The sequence below is a fragment of the Serinus canaria genome, chromosome 25 (assembly GCF_022539315.1).
Source record: "Serinus canaria isolate serCan28SL12 chromosome 25, serCan2020, whole genome shotgun sequence".
Taxonomy (NCBI): domain Eukaryota; kingdom Metazoa; phylum Chordata; class Aves; order Passeriformes; family Fringillidae; genus Serinus; species Serinus canaria.
The window spans coordinates 1501982-1522288 of record NC_066338.1 but is presented as its reverse complement, the minus strand read 5'-3'; the positions used below and the strand labels follow the sequence as shown (position 1 = coordinate 1522288).

General features: G+C 53.1%; 1 long non-coding RNA gene across 2 annotated transcripts in view; it reads left to right on the top strand.

Annotated features, from left to right (window-relative positions):
• The window catches only part of LOC127060445 (uncharacterized), a 218492-nt gene that overhangs the window by 141054 nt on the left and 57131 nt on the right, over nt 1–20307 (top strand). Inside the window, exon 6 of one of the 2 annotated variants that reach the window (XR_007779508.1) lies at nt 4038–4116. The exons of the other annotated variant lie outside the window; for it this stretch is intronic. This is a non-coding gene — a long non-coding RNA (uncharacterized LOC127060445). Of the gene's footprint in view, nt 1–4037; nt 4117–20307 lie in introns of those variants that run through there. 2 annotated transcript variants of the gene reach the window in all.

Sequence of the window (20307 nt, the reverse complement as noted above, 5' to 3'; positions counted from 1 at the left end):
TTTCCTGGAAACAAAGCTCACTAAGCCCTGGTTCATGGTGTAAGATTGCAGGAGGTACTTGGCACTCTCAAACCAGATCAAGTTGGCACTGGTGCCAGCTTGCCTCTGGAGGCGTCCTGCGCAATGCGGAATTTTTTGAGCCAGAAGGTTGCTCCAAGCCACTGGCCCTGGAACACCAATGCTTCCCTTTTCCCAGGAAACAAGACTCACTAACCCTGGTCCATGGTGTCAGATTGCAGGAGGTACTTGGCACTCTCAAACCAACCCAAGTTTCCACTGGTGCCAGCTTGGTCCTGGAAGGCATCCTGCACAATGCAGAATTTAAGGAGTCAGAAGGCTGCTCCAAGCCACAAGCCCTGGAATACAAAGCAACGCTTCCCGTTTTCCCTGGAAACAAGACCCACCAACCCAGGTGCATGGTGTAAGTTTGCAGGAGGTACTTGGCACTCTCAAACCAGCCAGAGTTGGCACTGGTGCCAGCTTGGGCCTGGGAGGCATCCTGCGCAATGCAGAATTTTAGGAGCCAGAATGCTGCTCTGAGCCACAGGCTCTGGAACAAAATCTTTGCCCCATTTCCCAGGTTTGGAAAACTCACCAACCCTAGTTCTAGGAGTCAGTTTGCAGGAGGTACTTGGCACTCTAAAACTAGCCCAAGTTGGCACTGCTGCCAGCTTGGGTCTAGGAGGCATCCAGCACAATGCGGAATTTTAGGAGAGAGTAGACTGCTCCGAGCCACAGGTCCTGGAACTAAAAAAGCTGCCCCTTTTCCCTGGAAACATAGCTCACCAACCCTGGTTCTAGGTTTCAGATTGAAGGAGGTACTTGGCACTCTCAAACCAGCCCAAGTTGGCACTGGTGCCAGCTTGGTCCTGGGAGGCATCCTGCGCAATGCGGAATTTTAGGAGCCAGAAGGCTGCTCTGAGCCACAAGCCCTGGAACACCAACGCTGCCCCTTTTCCCTGGAGAACAAGACTCACCAACCCTGGTTCTGGTGTCAGTTTGCAGGAGGTACTTGGCACTCTCAAACCAGCCTAACTTGGCACTGGTGCCAGCTTGGTCCTGGGAGGCATCCTGCGCAATGCGGAATTTTAGGAGCCAGAAGGCTGCTCTGAGCCACAAGCCCTGGAACAAAAACTTGCCCCATTTCCAGTTTGAAAAACTCACCAACCCTAGTTCTAGGGTCAGTTTGCAGGAGGTACTTGGCACTCTCAAACCAGCCCAAGTTGGCACTGTGCCAGCTTGGTCTGGGAGGCATCCTGCGCAATGCGGAATTTTAGGAGAGAGTAGGCTGCTCCGAGCCACAAGCCTGGAACAACAACTGCTGCCCCTTTTCCCTGGAAACATAGCTCACCAACCCTGGTTCTAGGTTTCAGATTGCAGGAGGTACTTGGCACTCTCAAACCTGCCCGAATTGGCACTGGTGCCAGCTTGCGTCTGGGAGGCATCCTGCGCAATGCGGAATTTTTTGAGCCAGAAGGCTGCTCCGAGCCACAGGCCCTGGAACACCAACACCGCCCGTTTTCGTGGAGAAACAAGACTCACCAACCCTGGTTCTAGGGGTCAGTTTGCAGGAGGTACTTGGCACTCTCAAACCAGCCGAAGATTGCACTGGTGCCAGCTTGGTCCTGGGAGGCATCCTGCACAATGCGGAATTTTAGGAGCCAGAAGGCTGCTCTGAGCCACAGGCCCTGTATCACTAATGCTGGCCCTTTCCCTGGAAACAAAGCTCACTAACACTGGTTCATGGTGTCAGATTGCAGGAGGTACTTGGCACTCTCAAACCAGCCCAAGTTGGCACTGGTGCCAGCTTGGTCCTGGAGGCATCCTGCGCAATGCGGAATTTTAGGAGCCAGAAGGCTGCTCCGAGCCACAGGCCCTGGAACAAAAATCTTTGCCCATTTCCCAGGTTTGGAACAACTCACCAACCTAGTTCTAGGGTCAGTTTGCAGGAGGTACTTGGCACTCTCAAACCAGCCAGAGTTGGCACTGGTGCCAGCTGGGTCTGGGAGGCATCCTGCAGCAATGCGGAATTTTAGGAGCCAGAAGGCTGCTCCGAGCCACAAGCACTGGAACACCAACGCAACGCTGCCTGTTATCCTTGGAAACAAGACTCACCAACCCTGGTACAGGAGTCAGTTTGCAGGAGGTACTTATCACTCTCAATCCAGCCCTAATTGGCACTGGTGCCAGCTTAGTCCTGGGAGGCATCCTGCGCAATGCAGAATTTTAGGAGCCAGAAGGCTGCTCTGAGCCACAAGCCCTAGAACAATATCTTTGCCCCATTTCCTAGGTTTGGAAAACTCACCAACCCTAGTTCTAGGAGTCAGTTTGCAGGACGTACTTGGCACTCTCAAACCGGCCAGAGTTGGCACTGTTGTCAGCTTGGTCCTGGGAGGGATCCTGCACAATGCAGAATTTTAGCAGCCAGAAAGATGCTCTGAGCCACAAGCCCTGGAAAAAAATCTATGCCCCATTTCCCAGGTTTGGAAAACTCACCAACCCTAGTTCTAGGAGTCAGTTTTCAGGAGGTACTTGGCACTCTCAAACCGGCCAGAGTTGGCACTGGTGCCAGCTTGGTCCTGGGAGGCATCCTGCACAATGCGGAATTTTAGGAGCCAGAAGGCTGCTCTGAGCCACAAGCCCTGGAACACAACCAAGGCCGCCCTTTTCCTGGAAGCAAGACTCACCACCCTGGTTCTGGTGTCAGTTTTCAGGAGGTACTTGGCACTCTCAAACCAGCCGGAGTTGGCACTGGTGCCAGCTTGGTCCTGGGAGGCATCCTGCACAATGCGGAATTTTAGGAGCCAGAAGGCTGCTCAGAGTCCAGACGCCTGGAACACCAAGACAGCCCGTTTCCTGGAGAAACAAGACTCACCAACCCTAGTTCTAGGAGTCAGTTTGCAGGAGGTACTTGGCACTCTCAAACCAGACCAAGTTGGCACTGCTGCCAGCTTGGGTCCTGGGAGGCATCCTGTGCAATGCGGAATTTTAGGAGAGATAGGCTGCTCCGAGCCACATGCCCTGGAAAAACAACTGCTGCCCCTTTTCCCTGGAAACATAGCTCACCAAACCTGGTTCTAGGTTTCAGATTGAAGGAGGTACTTGGCACTCTCAAACCAGCCCAAGTTGGCACTGGTGCCAGCTTGGTCCTGGGAGGCATCCTGCGCAATGCGGAATTTTTTGAGCCAGAAGGCTGCTCGAGCCATCAGGCCCTGGAACACAAACACCGCCCGTTTCCTTGAAGAAACAAGACTCACCAACTCTGGTTCTAGGGTCAGTTTGCAGGAGGTACTTGGCACTCTCAAACCAGCCCAAGTTGGCACTGGTGCCAGCTTGGTCCTGGGAGGCATCCTGCGAAATGCGGAATTTTAGGAGCCAGAAGGCTGCTCTGAGCCACAGGCCCTGGATCACCAATGCTGCCCCTTTCCCTGGAAAAAAGCTCACTAACCCTGGTTCATGGTGTCAGTTTGCAGGAGGTACTTGGCACTCTCAAACCAGCCCAAGTTGGCACTGGTGCCAGCTTGGTCCTGGAGGCATCCTGCGCAATGCGGAATTTTAGGAGCCAGAAGGCTGCTCAGAGCCATAAGCCCTGGAAAAAAATCTTTGCCCCATTTCCCAGGTTTGGAAAACTCACCAATCCTAGTTCTAGGAGTCAGTTTGCAGGAGGTACTTGGCACTCTCAAACCAGCCCAGAGTTGGCACTGCTGCCAGCTTGGGTCTTGGAGGCATCCTGCGCAATGCGGAATTTTAGGAGAGAGTAGCATGCTCCGAGCCCCATGCCTTGAAACAACCATTGGTGCTCCTTTTCCCTGGAAACATAGCCCACCAACCCAGGTTCTAGGTTTCATATTGCAGGAGGTACTTGGTACTCTCAAACCAGCCCAAGTTGGCACTAGTGCCAGCTTGCGTCTGGAGGCATCCTGCGCAATGCGGAATTTTAGGAGCCAGAAGGCTGCTCCGAGCCTCAGGCCATGGAACACAAACATCGCCGGTTTCCTGAAGAAACAAGACTCACTAACTCTGCTTCTAGGGGTCAGTTTGCAGGAGGTACTTGGCACTCTCAAACCAGCCCAAGTTGGCACTGGTGCCAGCTGGGTCCTGGGAGGCATCCTGCAGCAATGCGGAATTTTAGGAGCCAGAAGGCTGCTCCGAGCCACAGCCCTGGAACACCAACGCAACGCGCCCTGTTTCCTTGGAAACAAGACTCACCAACCCTGGTTCATAGGGTCAGTTTGCAGGAGGTACTTGGCACTCTCAAACCAGCCAAGTTGGCACTAGTACCAGCTTGGTCCTGGGAGGCATCCTGCGCAATGCGGAATTTTAGGAGAGATAGGCTGCTCTGAGGAACAAGCCCTGGAAAAAAACTTTGCCCCACTTCCCAGGTTTGTAATACTCACCAACCTGGTTCTAGGTTCAGATTGCAGGAGGTACTTGGCACTCTCAAACCAGCCCAAGTTGGCACTGGTGCCAGCTTGCGTCTGGGAGGCATCCTGCGCAATGCGGAATTTTTTGAGCCACAAGGCTGCTCCGAGCCTCAGGCCATGGAACACAAACACCGCCGGTTTCCTTAAGAAACAAGACTCACCAACTCTGGTTCTAGGGTCAGTTTGCAGGAGGTACTTGGCACTGTCAAACCAGCCCAATTTGCACTGGTGCCAGCTTGGTCCTGGGAGGAATCCTGCAAAATGCGGAATTTTAGGAGCCAGTAGGCGACTCTGAGCCACAAGCCCTGGATCAACAATGCTGCCCCATTCAATGGAAACAAAGCTCACTAACCCTGGTTCATAGTGTCAGATTGCAGGAGGTACTTGGCACTCTCAAACCAGCCCAAGTTGGCACTGGTGCCAGCTTAGTCCTGGAAGGCATCCTGCGCAATGCGGAATTTTAGGAGCCAGAAGGCTGCTCAGAGCCATAAGCCCAGAAAAAAATCTTTGCCCCATTTCCCAGGTTTGGAAAACTCACCAATCCTAGTTCTAGGAGTCAGTTTGCAGGAGGTACTTGGCACTCTCAAACCAGCCAGAGTTGGCACTGCTGCCAGCTTGGGTCTTGGAGGCATCCTGTGCAATGCGGAATTTTAGGAGAGAGTAGCATGCTCCGAGCCCCATGCCTTGAAACAACCATTGGTGCTCCTTTTCCCTGGAAACATAGCCCACCAACCCAGGTTCTAGGTTTCATATTGCAGGAGGTACTTGGTACTCTCAAACCAGCCCAAGTAGGCACTAGTGCCAGCTTGCTTCTGGAGGCATCCTGCGCAATGGGGAATTTTAGGAGCCAGAAGGCTGCTCCGAGCCTCAGGCCATGGAACACAAACATCGCCGGTTTCCTGAAGAAACAAGACTCACTAACTCTGCTTCTAGGGGTCAGTTTTCAGGAGGTACTTGGCACTCTCAAACCAGCCAGAGTTGGCACTGGTGCCAGCTGGGGTCTGGGAGGCATCCTGCAGAATGCGGAATTTTAGGAGCCAGAAGGCTGCTCCGAGCCACAAGCACAGGAACACCAACGCAACGCTGCCTGTTATCCTTGGAAACAAGACTCACCAACCCTGGTACAAGGAGTCAGTTCGCAGGAGGTACTTATAACTCTCAATCCAGCCAGAGTTGGCACTGGTGCCAGCTTGGTCCTGGGTGGCCTCCTGCGCAATGCAGAATTTTAGGAGCCAGAAGGCTGCTCTGACCACAAGCCCTGGAACAAAATCTTTGCCCCATTTCCTAGGTTTGGAAAACTCACCAACCCTAGTTCAAGGAGTCAGTTTGCAGGAGGTACTTGGCACTCTCAATCCAGCCAGAGTTGGCACTGGTGCCAGCTTGGTCCTGGGAGGCATCCTGCGCAATGCAGAATTTTAGGAGCCAGAAGGCTGCTCTGAGCCACAAGCCCTGGAAGAAAATCTTTGCCCCATTTCCCAGGTTTGGAAAACTCAACAACCCTAGTTCTAGGAGTCAGTTTGGAGGAGGTACTTGGCACTCTCAAACCAGCCAGAGTTGGCACTGGTGCCAGCTTGGTCCTGGGAGGCATCCTGCACAATGCGGAATTTTTGGAGCCAGAAGGCTGCTCTGAGCCACAGGCCCTGCAACACCAACGCAAGCGCACCTTTTTCCTGGAAGCAAGACTCACCACCCTGGTTCTTGGAGTCACTTTTCAGGAGGTACTTGGCACTCTCACACCAGTCCGACTTGGCACTGGTGCCAGCTTGGTCCTGGGAGGCATCCTGCGCAATGCAGAATTTTAGGAGCCAGAAGGCTGCTCAGAGTACCAGAGCCCTGGAACACCAAACAGCCCGTTTTCCTGGTGAAACAAGACGCACCAACCCTAGTTCTAGGAGTCAGTTTGCAGGAGGTACTTGGCACTCTCAAACCAGACCAAGTTGGCACTGGTGCCAGCTTGGTCCTGGGAGGCATCCTGCGCAATGAGGAATTTTAGGAGAGAGTAGGATGCTCCGAGCCACATGCCTTGAAAGAAACAATGCTGCCCCTATTCCCAGGACACATAGCTCAACAAACCTGGTTCTTGGTATCAGATTGAAGGAGGTACTTGGCACTCTCAAACCAGCCCAAGTTGGCACTGGTGCCAGCTTGGTCCTTGGAGGCATCCTGCGCAATGCAGAATTTTTTGAGCCAGAAGGCTGCTCTGAGCCACAGGCCCTGGAACACAAACACCGCCCGTTTTCCTAAAGAATCATGACTCACCATCTCTGGTTCTAGGGGTCAGTTTGCACAGGTACTTCGCACTCTCAAACAAGCCCAAGTTGGCACTGGTTCCAGCTTGGTCCTGGGAGGCATCCTGCGATATGCGGAATTTTAGGAGCCAGAAGGCTGCTCTGAGCAACAGGCCCTGGATCACAAATGCTGCCCCTTTCCCTGGAAATAAAGCTCACAAGCCCTGGTACATCGTGTCAGATTGCAGGAGATACTTGGCAATCTCAAACCAGCCAGAGTTGGCACTGGTGCCAGCTTGGTCCTGGAGGCATCCTGCGCAATGCGGAATTTTTAGAGCCAGAAGGCTGCTCAGAGCCATAAGCCCAGAAAAAAAATCTTTGCCCCATTTCCCAGGTTTGGAAAACTCACCAATCCTAGTTCTAGGAGTCAGATTGCAGGAGATACTTGGCAATCTCAAACCAGCCAGAGTTGGCACTGCTGCCAGCTTGGTCTTGGAGGCATCCTGTGCAATGCGGAATTTTAGGAGAGAGTAGCATGCTCCGAGCCCATGCCTTGAAACAACCATTGGTGCTCCTTTTCCCTGGAAACATAGCCCACCAACCCAGGTTCTAGGTTTCATATTGCAGGAGGTACTTGGTACTCTCAAACCAGCCCAAGTTGGCACTAGTGCCAGCTTGCGTCTGGAGGCATCCTGCGCAATGCGGAATTTTAGGAGCCAGAAGGCTGCTCCGAGCCTCAGGCCATGGAACACAAACATCGCCGGTTTCCTGAAGAAACAAGACTCACTAACTCTGCTTCTAGGGGTCAGTTTGCAGGAGGTACTTGGCACTCTCAAACCAGCCAGAGTTGGCACTGGTGCCAGCTGGGGTCTGGGAGGCATCCTGCAGAATGCGGAATTTTAGGAGCCAGAAGGCTGCTCCGAGCCACAAGCACTGGAACACCAACGCAACGCTGCCTGTTATCCTTGGAAACAAGACTCACCAACCCTGGTACAAGGAGTCAGTTTGCAGGAGGTACTTATAACTCTCAATCCAGCCAGAGTTGGCACTAGTACCAGCTTGGTCCTGGGAGGCATCCTGCGCAATGCGGAATTTTAGGAGAGAATAGGCTGCTCTGAGGAACAAGCCCTGGAAAAAAACTTTGCCCCACTTCCCAGGTTTGTAATACTCACCAAACCTGGTTCTAGGTTTCAGATTGCAGGAGGTACTTGGCACTCTCAAACCAGCCCAAGTTGGCACTGGTGCCAGCCTGCGTCTGGGAGGCATCCTGCTCAATGCGGAATTTTTTGAGGCACAAGGCTGCTCCAAGCCTCAGGCCATGGAACACAAACACCGCCGGTTTCCTTAAGAAACAAGACTCACCAACTCTGGTTCTAGGGGTCAGTTTGCAGGAGGTACTTGGCACTGTCAAACCAGCCCAAATTTGCACTGGTGCCAGCTTGGTCCTGGGAGGAATCCTGCAAAATGCGGAATTTTAGGAGCCAGTAGGCGACTCTGAGCCACAAGCCCTGGATCAACAATGCTGCCCCATTCAATGGAAACAAAGCTCACTAACCCTGGTTCATAGTGTCAGATTGCAGGAGGTACTTGGCACTCTCAAACCAGCCCAAGTTGGCACTGGTGCCAGCTTAGTCCTGGAAGGCATCCTGCGCAATGCGGAATTTTAGGAGCCAGAAGGCTGCTCAGAGCCATCAGCCCTGGAAAAAAATCTTTGCCCCATTTCCCAGGTTTGGAAAACTCACCAATCCTAGTTCTAGGAGTCAGTTTGCAGGAGGTACTTGGCACTCTCAAACCAGCCAGAGTTGGCACTGCTGCCAGCTTGGGTCTTGGAGGCATCCTGTGCAATGCGGAATTTTAGGAGAGAGTAGCATGCTCCGAGCCCCATGCCTTGAAACAACCATTGGTGCTCCTTTTCCCTGGAAACATAGCCCACCAACCCAGGTTCTAGGTTTCATATTGCAGGAGGTACTTGGTACTCTCAAACCAGCCCAAGTTGGCACTAGTGCCAGCTTGCGTCTGGAGGCATCCTGCGCAATGCGGAATTTTAGGAGCCAGAAGGCTGCTCCGAGCCTCAGGCCATGGAACACAAACATCGCCGGTTTCCTGAAGAAACAAGACTCACTAACTCTGCTTCTAGGGGTCAGTTTGCAGGAGGTACTTGGCACTCTCAAACCAGCCAGAGTTGGCACTGGTGCCAGCTTGGGTCCTGGGAGGCATCCTGCGCAATGCGGAATTTTAGGAGCCAGAAGGCTGCTCCGAGCCACAAGCCTGGAACAAACAATGCTGCCCCTTTTCCCTTGGAACAACTCACCAACCCTAGTTCAAGGAGTCAGTTTGCAGGAGGTACTTGGCACTCTCAATCCAGCCAGAGTTGGCACTGGTGCCAGCTTGGTCCTGGGTGGCCTCCTGCGCAATGCAGAATTTTAGGAGCCAGAAGGCTGCTCTGAGCCACAAGCCCTGGAAGAAAATCTTTGCCCCATTTCCCCGGTTTGGAAAACTCAACAACCCTAGTTCTAGGAGTCAGTTTGGAGGAGGTACTTGGCACTCTCAAACCAGCCAGAGCTGGCACTGGTGCCAGCTTGGTCCTGGGAGGCATCCTGCACAATGCGGAATTTTTGGAGCCAGAAGGCTGCTCTGAGCCACAGGCCCTGGAACACCAACGCAAGGCAGCAGCTTTTTCCTGGAAGCAAGACTCACCACCATGGTTCTTGGAGTCACTTTTCAGGAGGTACTTGGCACTCTCCCACCAGTCTGACTTGGCACTGGTGCCAGCTTGGTCCTGGGAGGCATCCTGCGCAATGCAGAATTTTAGGAGCCAGAAGGCTGCTCCGAGTACCAGGCCCTGGAACACAAACAACGCCCGTTTTCCTGGAGAAACAAGACGCACCAACCCTGGTTCTAGGTGTCAGTTTTCAGGAGGTACTTAGCACTCTCTAACCAACCCAAGTAGGCACTGGTGCCAGTTTGTTGCTGGGAGGCATCCTGCACCAGCGGAATTTTAGGAGCCAGGAGGCTGCTCTGAGCCAGAAGCCCTGGAACACCAACGAAACGCAGCACCATTTTCCTGGAAGCAAGACTCACCACCATGGTTCTTGGAGTCACTTTTCAGGAGGTGCTTGGCACTCTCAAACCAGCCTGACTTGGCACTGGTGCCAGCTTGGTCCTGGGAGGCATCCTGCGCAATGCAGAATTTTAGGAACCAGAAGGCTGCTCAAAGTACCAGACGCTGGAACACCAAGACAGCCCGTTTTCCTGGTGAAACAAGACGCACCAACCCTAGTTCTAGGAGTCAGTTTTCAGGAGGTACTTGGCACTCTCAAACAAGACCAAGTTGGCACTGCTGCCAGCTTGGGTCTTCGCGGCATCCTGTGCAATGAGGAATTTTAGGAGAGAGTAGGATGCTCCGAGCCACATGCCTTGAAAGAAAAAATGCTGCCCCTTTTCCCTGGAAACATAGCTCACCAAACCTGGTTCTAGGTTTCAGATTGCAGGAGGTACTTGGCACTCTCAAACCAGCCCAAGTTGGCACTGGTGCCAGCTTAGTCCTGGAAGGCATCCTGCGCAATGCGGAATTTTAGGAGCCAGAAGGCTGCTCAGAGCCATAGGCCCGGGAACACAAACACCGCCCGTTTTCTTGAAGAAACAAGACTCACCAACTCTGGTTCTAGGGAACAGTTTGCAGGAGGTACTTGGCACTCTCAAACCAGCCCAAGTTGGCACTGGTGCCAGCTTGGTCCTGGGAGGCATCCTGCACAATGAGGAATTTTAGGAGCCAGAAGGCTGCTCTGAGCCACAGGCCCTGGATCAACAATGCTCCCCCTTTCCCTGGAAAGAAAGCTCACTAGCCCTGGTTCATGGTGTCAGTTTTCAGGAGGTACTTGGCACTCTCAAACCAGCCCAAGTTGGCACTGGTGCCAGCTTAGTCCTGGAAGGCATCCTGCGCAATGCGGAATTTTAGGAGCCAGAAGGCTGCTCAGAGCCATAGGCCCGGGAACACAAACACCGCCCGTTTTCTTGAAGAAACAAGACTCACCAACTCTGGTTCTAGGGAACAGTTTGCAGGAGGTACTTGGCACTCTCAAACCAGACCAAGCTGGCACTAGTACCAGCTTGGTCCTGGGAGGCATCCTGCGCAATGCGGAATTTTAGGAGAGAATAGGCTGCTCTGAGGAACAATCCCTGGAAAAAAACTTTGCCCCACTTCCCAGGTTTGTAATACTCACCAAACCTGGTTCTAGGTTTCAGATTGCAGGAGGTACTTGGCACTCTCAAACCAGCCCAAGTCGGCACTGGTGCCAGCCTGCATCTGGGAGGCATCCTGCGCAATGCGGAATTTTTTCAGCCACAAGGCTGCTCCGAGCCTCAGGCCATGGAACACAAACACCGCCGGTTTCCTGAAGAAACAAGACTCACCAACTCTGGTTCTAGGGGTCAGTTTGCAGGAGGTACTTGGCACTGTCAAACCAGCCCAAATTTGCACTTGTGCCAGCTTGGTCCTGGGAGGAATCCTGCAAAATGCGGAATTTTAGGAGCCAGTAGGCGACTCTGAGCCACAAGCCCTGGATCAACAATGCTGCCCCATTCAATGGAAACTAACCCTGGTTCATAGTGTCAGATTGCAGGAGGTACTTGGCACTCTCAAACCAGCCCAAGTTGGCACTGGTGCCAGCTTAGTCCTGGAAGGCATCCTGCGCAATGCGGAATTCTAGGAGCCAGAAGGCTGCTCTGAGCCAGAGGCCCTGGAAGAAGTCTTCGACCCATATCCCAGGTTTGGAAAACTCAATAATCCTAGTAGTAGGAGTCAGTTTGCAGGAGGTACCTGGCACTCTCAAACAAGCCAGAGTTGGTACTGGTGCCAGCTTGGGTCTGGGAGGCATCCTGTGCAATGCGGAATTTTAGGAGCCAGAAGGCTGCTCCGAGCCACAAGCACTGGAACACCAACGCAACGCTGCCTGTTATCCTTGGAAACAAGACTCACCAACCCTGGTACAAGGAGTAAGTTTGCAGGAGGTACTTATAACTCTCAATCCAGCCAGAGTTGGCACTGGTGCCAGCTTGGTCCTGGATGGCCTCCTGCGCAATGCAGAATTTTAGGAGCCAGAAGGCTGCTCTGAGCCAGAGGCCCTGGAACAAATCTTCGACCCATATCCCAGGTTTGGAAAACTCACCAATCCTAGTTCAAGGAGTCAGTTTGCAGGAGGTACCTGGCACTCTCAAACAAGCCAGAGTTGGTACTGGTGCCAGCTTGGTCCTGGGAGGCCTCCTGCGCAATGCAGAATTTTAGGAGGCAGAAGACTGCTCTGAACCGCAGGCCCTGGAACAAATCTTTGCCCCGTATCCCAGGTTTGGAAAACTCACCAATTCTAGTTCTAGGAGTCAGTTTGGAGGAGGTACTTGGCACTCTCAAACCAGCCAGAGTTGGCACTGGTGCCAGCTTGGTCCTGGGAGGCATCCTGCACAATGCGGAATTTTAGGAGCCAGAAGGCTGCTCTGAGCCACAGGCCCTGGAACACCAACGCAAGGCAGCAGCTTTTTCCTGGAAGCAAGACTCACCACCATGGTTCTTGGAGTCACTTTTCAGGAGGTACTTGGCACTCTCCCACCAGTCTGACTTGGCACTGGTGCCAGCTTGGTCCTGGGAGGCATCCTGCGCAATGCAGAATTTTAGGAGCCAGAAGGCTGCTCAAAGTACCAGACGCTGGAACACGAAGACAGCCCGTTTTCCTGGTGAAACAAGACGCACCAACCCTAGTTCTAGGAGTCAGTTTGGAGGAGGTACTTGGCACTCTCAAACAAGACCAAGTTGGCACTGCTGCCAGCTTGGGTCTTCGCGGCATCCTGTGCAATGAGGAATTTTAGGAGAGAGTAGGATGCTCCGAGCCACATGCCTTGAAAGAAACAATGCTGCCCCTTTTCCCTGGAAACATAGCTCACCAAACCTGGTTCTAGGTTTCAGATTGAAGGAGGTACTTGGCACTCTCAAACCAGCCCAAGTGGGCACTGGTGCCAGCTTGGTCCTTGGAGGCATCCTGCGCAATGCGGAATTTTTTGAGCCAGAAGGCTGCTCAGAGCCATAGGCCCGGGAACACAAACACCGCCCGTTTTCTTGAAGAAACAAGACTCACCAACTCTGGTTCTAGGGAACAGTTTGCAGGAGGTACTTGGCACTCTCAAACAAGCCCAAGTTGGCACTGGTGCCAGCTTGGTCCTGGGAGGCATCCTGCACAATGAGGAATTTTAGGAGCCAGAAGGCTGCTCTGAGCCACAGGCCCTGGATCACCAATGCTCCCCCTTTCCCTGGAAAGAAAGCTCACTAGCCCTGGTTCATGGTGTCAGTTTTCAGGAGGTACTTGGCACTCTCAAACCAGCCCAAGTGGGCACTGGTGCAGGCTTGGGCCTTGGAGGCATCCTGCGCAATGCGGAATTTTTTGAGCCAGAAGGCTGCTCAGAGCCATAAGCCCAGAAAAAAAATCTTTGCCCCATTTCCCAGGTTTGGAAAACTCACCAATCCTAGTTCTAGGAGTCAGTTTGCAGGAGGTACTTGGCACTCTTAAACCAGCCAGAGTTGGCACTGCTGCCAGCTTGGGTCTTGGAGGCATCCTGTGCAATGCGGAATTTTAGGAGAGAGTAGCATGCTCCGAGCCCCATGCCTTGAAACAACCATTGGTGCTCCTTTTCCCTGGAAACATAGCCCACCAACCCAGGTTCTAGGTTTCATATTGCAGGAGGTACTTGGTACTCTCAAACCAGCCCAAGTTGGCACTAGTGCCAGCTTGCGTCTGGAGGCATCCTGCGCAATGCGGAATTTTAGGAGCCAGAAGGCTGCTCCGAGCCTCAGGCCATGGAACACAAACATCGCCGGTTTCCTGAAGAAACAAGACTCACTAACTCTGCTTCTAGGGGTCAGTTTGCAGGAGGTACTTGGCACTCTCAAACCAGCCAGAGTTGGCACTGGTGCCAGCTTGGGTCTGGGAGGCATCCTGCAGAATGCGGAATTTTAGGAGCCAGAAGGCTGCTCCGAGCCACAAGCACTGGAACACCAACGCAACGCTGCCTGTTATCCTTGGAAACAAGACTCACCAACCCTGGTACAAGGAGTCAGTTTGCAGGAGGTACTTATAACTCTCAATCCAGCCAGAGTTGGCACTAGTACCAGCTTGGTCCTGGGAGGCATCCTGTGCAATGCGGAATTTTAAGAGAGAGTAGGCTGCTCTGAGAAACAAGCCCTGGAAAAAAAACTTTGCCCCATTTCCCTAGTTTGTAAAACTCACCAAACCTGGTTCTAGGTTTCAGATTGCAGGAGGTACTTGGCACTATCAAACCAGCCCAAGTTGGCACTGGTGCCAGCTTGCGTCTGGGAGGCATTCTACGCAAAGTGGAATTTTTTGAGCCACACGGCTGCTCCGAGCCACAGGCCATGGAACACAAACACTGCCTGTTGTCCTGAAGAAACAAGACGCACCAACTCTGGTTCTAGGGGTCAGTTTGCAGGAGGTACTTGGCACTCTCAAACCAGCCCAATTTTCCACTGGTGCGAGCTTAGTCCTGGAACGCATCCTGCAAAATGCAGAATTTTAGGAGCCAGAAGGCTGCTCTGAGCCACAAGCCCTGGATCAACAATGCTGCCCCATTCAATGGAAACAAAGCTCACTAACCCTGGTTCATAGTGTCAGATTGCAGGAGGTACTTGGCACTCTCAAACCAGCCCAAGTTGGCACTGGTGCCAGCTTAGTCCTGGAAGGCATCCTGCGCAATGCGGAATTTTAGGAGCCAGAAGGCTGCTCAGAGCCATAAGCCCAGGAAAAAAATCTTTGCCCCATTTCCCAGGTTGGGAAAACTCACCAACCCTACTTCTAGGAGTCAGTTTGCAGGAGGTACTTGGCACTCTCAAACCAGTCTGACTTGGCACTGCTGCCAGCTTGGGTCTTGGAGGCATCCTGTGCAATGCGGAATTTTAGGAGAGAGTAGCATGCTCCGAGCCCCATGCCTTGAAACAACCATTGGTGCTCCTTTTCCCTGGAAACATAGCCCACCAACCCAGGTTCTAGGTTTCATATTGCAGGAGGTACTTGGTACTCTCAAACCAGCCCAAGTTGGCACTAGTGCCAGCTTGCGTCTGGAGGCATCCTGCGCAATGCGGAATTTTAGGAGCCAGAAGGCTGCTCCGAGCCTCAGGCCATGGAACACAAACATCGCCGGTTTCCTGAAGAAACAAGACTCACTAACTCTGCTTCTAGGGGTCAGTTTTCAGGAGGTACTTGGCACTCTCAAACCAGCCAGAGTTGGCACTGGTGCCAGCTGGGGTCTGGGAGGCATCCTGCAGAATGCGGAATTTTAGGAGCCAGAAGGCTGCTCCGAGCCACAAGCACTGGAACACCAACGCAACGCTGCCTGTTATCCTTGGAAACAAGACTCACCAACCCTGGTACAAGGAGTAAGTTTGCAGGAGGTACTTATAACTCTCAATCCAGCCAGAGTTGGCACTGGTGCCAGCTTGGTCCTGGGTGGCCTCCTGCGCAATGCAGAATTTTAGGAGCCAGAAGGCTGCTCTGACCACAAGGCCTGGAACAAAATCTTTGCCCAATTTCCTAGGTTTGGAAAACTCACCAACCCTAGTTCAAGGAGTCAGTTTGCAGGAGGTACTTGGCACTCTCAATCCAGCCAGAGTTGGCACTGGTGCCAGCTTGGTCCTGGGAGGCCTCCTGCGCAATGCAGAATTTTAGGAGCCAGAAGGCTGCTCTGACCACAAGCCCTGGAAGAAAATCTTTGCCCCATTTCCCCGGTTTGGAAAACTCAACAACCCTAGTTCTAGGAGTCAGTTTGGAGGAGGTACTTGGCACTCTCAAACCAGCCAGAGTTGGCACTGGTGCCAGCTTGGTCCTGGGAGGCATCCTGCACAATGCGGAATTTTAGGAGCCAGAAGGCTGCTCTGAGCCACAGGCCCTGGAACACCAACGCAAGGCAGCAGCTTTTTCCTGGAAGCAAGACTCACCACCATGGTTCTTGGAGTCACTTTTCAGGAGGTACTTGGCACTCTCCCACCAGTCTGACTTGGCACTGGTGCCAGCTTGGTCCTGGGAGGCATCCTGCGCAATGCAGAATTTTAGGAGCCAGAAGGCTGCTCCGAGTATCAGGCCCTGGAACACAAACAACGCCCGTTTTCCTGGAGAAACAAGACGCACCAACCCTGGTTCTAGGTGTCAGTTTTCAGGAGGTACTTAGCACTCTCTAACCAACCCAAGTAGGCACTGGTGCCAGTTTGTTTCTGGGAGGCATCCTGCACCATGCGGAATTTTAGGAGCCAGGAGGCTGCTCTGAGCCAGAAGCCCTGGAACACCAACGAAACGCAGCACCATTTTCCTGGAAGCAAGACTCACCACCATGGTTCTTGGAGTCACTTTTCAGGAGGTGCTTGGCACTCTCCCACCAGTCTGACTTGGCACTGGTGCCAGCTTGGTCCTGGGAGGCATCCTGCGCAATGCAGAATTTTAGGAACCAGAAGGCTGCTCAAAGTACCAGGCCCTGGAACACAAACACAGCCCGTTTTCCTGGAGAAACAAGACGCACCAACCCTAGTTCTAGGAGTCAGTTTGGAGGAGGTACTTGGCACTCTCAAACAAGACCAAGTTGGCACTGCTGCCAGCTTGGGTCTTCGCGGCATCCTGTGCAATGAGGAATTTTAGGAGAGAGTAGGATGCTCTGAGCCAATGGCCCTGAAACAAAAAATGCTGCCCCTTTTCCCTGGAAACATAGCTCACCAAACCTGGTTCCATGGGTCAGTTTGCAGGAGGTACTTGGCACTCTCAAACCAGCCCAAGTTTGCACTGGTGCCAGCTTGGTCCTGGGAGGCATCCTGCGCAATGCGGAATTTTTAGAGCCAGAAGGCTGCTCAGAGCCATAGGCCCGGGAACACAAACACCGCCCGTTTTCTTGAAGAAACAAGACTCACCAACTCTGGTTCTAGGGAACAGTTTGCAGGAGGTACTTGGCACTCTCAAACCAGCCCAAGTTTGCACTGGTGCCAGCTTGGTCCTTGGAGGCATCCTGCACAATGAGGAATTTTAGGAGCCAGAAGGCTGCTCTGAGCCACAGGCCCTGGATCACCAATGCTCCCCCTTTCCCTGGAAAGAAAGCTCACTAGCGCTGGTTCATGGTGTCAGTTTTCAGGAGGTACTTGGCACTCTCAAACCAGCCCAAGTGGGCACTGGTGCAGGCTTGGTCCTTGGAGGCATCCTGCGCAATGCGAATTTTTTGAGCCAGAAGGCAGCTCAGAGCCATAGGCCCTGGAACACAAACACCGCCCATTTTCCTGAAGAAACAAGACTCACCAACTCTGGTTCTAGGGGTCAGTTTGCAGGAGGTACTTGGCAATCTCAAAGCAGACCAAGTTGGCACTAGTACCAGCTTGGTCCTGGGAGGCATCCTGCGCAATGCGGAATTTTAGGAGAGAATAGGCTGCTCTGAGGAACAAGCCCTGGAAAAAAACTTTGCCCCACTTCCCAGATTTGTAATACTCACCAAACCTGGTTCTAGGTTTCAGATTGCAGGAGGTACTTGGCACTCTCAAACCAGCCCAAGTTGGCACTGGTGCCAGCCTGCGTCTGGGAGGCATCCTGCGCACAAGCGGAATTTTTTGAGGCACAAGGCTGCTCCGAGCCTCAGGCCATGGAACACAAACACCGCCGGTTTCCTTAAGAAACAAGACTCACCAACTCTGGTTCTAGGGGTCAGTTTGCAGGAGGTAGTTGGCACTGTCATACCAGCCCAAATTTGCACTTGTGCCAGCTTGGTCCTGGGAGGAATCCTGCAAAATGCGGAATTTTAGGAGCCAGTAGGCGACTCTGAGCCACAAGGCCTGGATCAACAATGCTGCCCCATTCAATGGAAACAAAGCTCACTAAACCTGGTTCATAGTGTCAGTTTGCAGGAGGTACTTGGCACTCTCAAACCAGCCCAAGTTGGCACTGCTGCCAGCTTGGGTCTTGGAGGCATCCTGTGCAATGCGGAATTTTAGGAGCCAGAAGGCTGCTCAGAGCCATAAGCCCTGGAACAAAATCTTTGCCCCATTTCCCAGGTTGGAAAACTCACCAACCCTAGTTCTAGGAGTCAGTTTGCAGGAGGTACTTGGCACTCTCAAACCAGCCCAAGTTGGCACTGGTGCCAGCTTGGTCCTGGAGGCATCCTGCACAATGCGGAATTTTAGGAGCCAGAAGCTGCTCTGAGCCACAGGCCCTGGAACAACAATGCTGCCCTTTTCCCTGGAAACAAGCTCACCAACCCTGGTTCTAGGTGTCAGTTTCAGGAGGTACTTGGCACTCTCAAACCAGCCCAAGTTGGCACTGTGCCAGCTTGGGTCTGGAGGCATCCTGCGCAATGCGGAATTTTTGAGCCAGAAGGCTGCTCCGAGCCACAGGCCCTGGAACACAAACTCGCCCGTTTTCCTGAGAAACAAGACTCACCAACTCTGGTTCTAGGGGTCAGTTATCAGGAGGTACTTGGCACTCTCAAACCAGCCCAAGTGGGCACTGCTTCCAGCTTGGGTCTGGGAGGCATCCTGCGCAATGCGGAATTTTAGGAGAGAGTAGGCTGCTCCGAGCCACAGTCCCTGGAACAACCAATACTGCCCCTTTTCCCTGGAAACCTAGCTCACCAAACCTGGTTCTAGGTTTCAGATTGAAGGAGGTACTTCGCATTCTCAAACCAGCCCAAATGGGCACTGGTGGCAGCTTGGTCCTGGGAGGCATCCTGCGCAATGCGGAATTTTAGGAGCCAGCAGGCTGCCTAGAGCCACAGGCCCTGGAACAGCAACACCGCCCTTGTTCCTGAAGAAACAAGGCTCACCGACTCTAGTTCTAGGGGTCAGTTTGCAGGAGGTACTTGGCAGTCTCAAACCAGCCCAAGTTTCCACTGGTGACAGCTTGGTCCTGGGAGGCATCCTGCACAATGCGGATTTTTAGGAGCCAGAAGGCTGCTCTGAGCCACAGGCCCTGGATCAACAATGCTGCCCCTTTCCCTGGAAACAAACCTCACTTGTCCTGGTTCATGGTGTCAGGTTGCAGGAGGTACTTGGCAATCTCACACCAGCCCAAGTTTCCACTGTTGCCAGCTTAGTCCTGGAAGGCGTACTGCGAAATGCGGAATTTTTTGAGCCAGAAGGCTGCTCTGAGCCACAGGCCCTGGAACACCAACAACGCTGCCCGTTTTCCCTGGAAACAAGACTCACCAACCCTGGTTCATGGTGTCAGTTTGCAAGAGGTACTTGGCACTCTCAATCCAGCCAGAGTTGGCACTGGTGCCAGCTTGGTCCTGGGAGGCCTCCTGCGCAATGCAGAATTTTAGGAGCCAGAAGGCTGCTCTGAGCCACAGGCCCTGTAACAAAATCTTTGCCCCATTTCCCAGGTTTGGAAAATTCAACAACCCTAGTTCTAGGAGTCAGTGGGAGGAGGTACTTGGCTGTCTCAAACCAGCCCAAGTTGGCACTGGTTCCAGCTTGCCTCTGGGAGGCATCCTGCGCAATGCGGAATTTTTGAGCCAGAAGGCTGCTCCAAGCCACAGGTCCTGGAACACCAATGCTGCCCTTTCCAGGAAACAAGACTCACTAACCCTGGTTCATGGTGTCTGATTGCAGGAGGTACTTGGCACTCTCAAACCAGCCAGAGTTGGCACTGGTGCCAGCTTGGTCTGGGAGGCATCCTGCGCAATGCGAATTTTAGGAGCCAGAAGGCTGCTCTGAGCCACAGCCTGGAACACCAATGCTGCCCCTTTCCTGGAAACAAGCTCACCAACCCTGTTCTATGGGTCAGTTTGCAGGAGGTACTTGGCACTCTCAAACCAGCCCAAGTTGGCACTGGTGCCAGCTTGGTCCTGGGAGGCATCCTGCGCAATGCAGAATTTTAGGAGCCAGAAGGCTGCTCCGAGTACCATGCCCTGGAACACCAACAACGCCCGATTTCCTGGGAAACAAGACGCACCAACCCTGGTTCTAGGTGTCAGTTTTCAGGAGGTACTTGGCACTCTCAAACCAGCCAGAGTTGGCACTGCTGCCAGCTTGTCCTGGGAGGCATCCTGCGCAATGCGAATTTTAGGAGCCAGAAGGCTGCTCTGAGCCACAAGCCTGGAACAAAAACTTTGCCCATTTCCCAGTTTGGAAAACTCACCAACCCTAGTTCTAGGAGTCAGTTTGCAGGAGGTACTTGGCACTCTCAAACCAGCCCAATTTGGCACTGGTGCCAGCTTGGTCTGGAGGCATCCTGCGCAATGCGGAATTTTAGGAGAAGTAGGCTGCTCCGAGCCACAGGCCATGGAACACCAACAGCTGCCCTTTTCCCTGGAAACATAGCTCACCAAACCTGGTTCTAGGTTTCAGATTGAAGGAGGTACTTGGCACTCTCAAACCAGCTCAGTTGGCACTGGTGCCAGCTTGCGTCTGGAGGCATCCTGCGCAATGCGGAATTTTAGGAGCCAGAAGGCTGCTCTGAGCCACAGGCCCTGGAACACAAACAACGCCCGTTTTCCTGAAGAAACAAGACTCACCAACTCTGGTTCTAGGAGTCAGTTTGCAGGAGGTACTTGGCACTCTCAAACCAGCCCAAGTTGGCACTGTGCCAGCTTGGTCTGGGAGGCATCCTGCGCAATGCGGAATTTTAGGAGCCGAA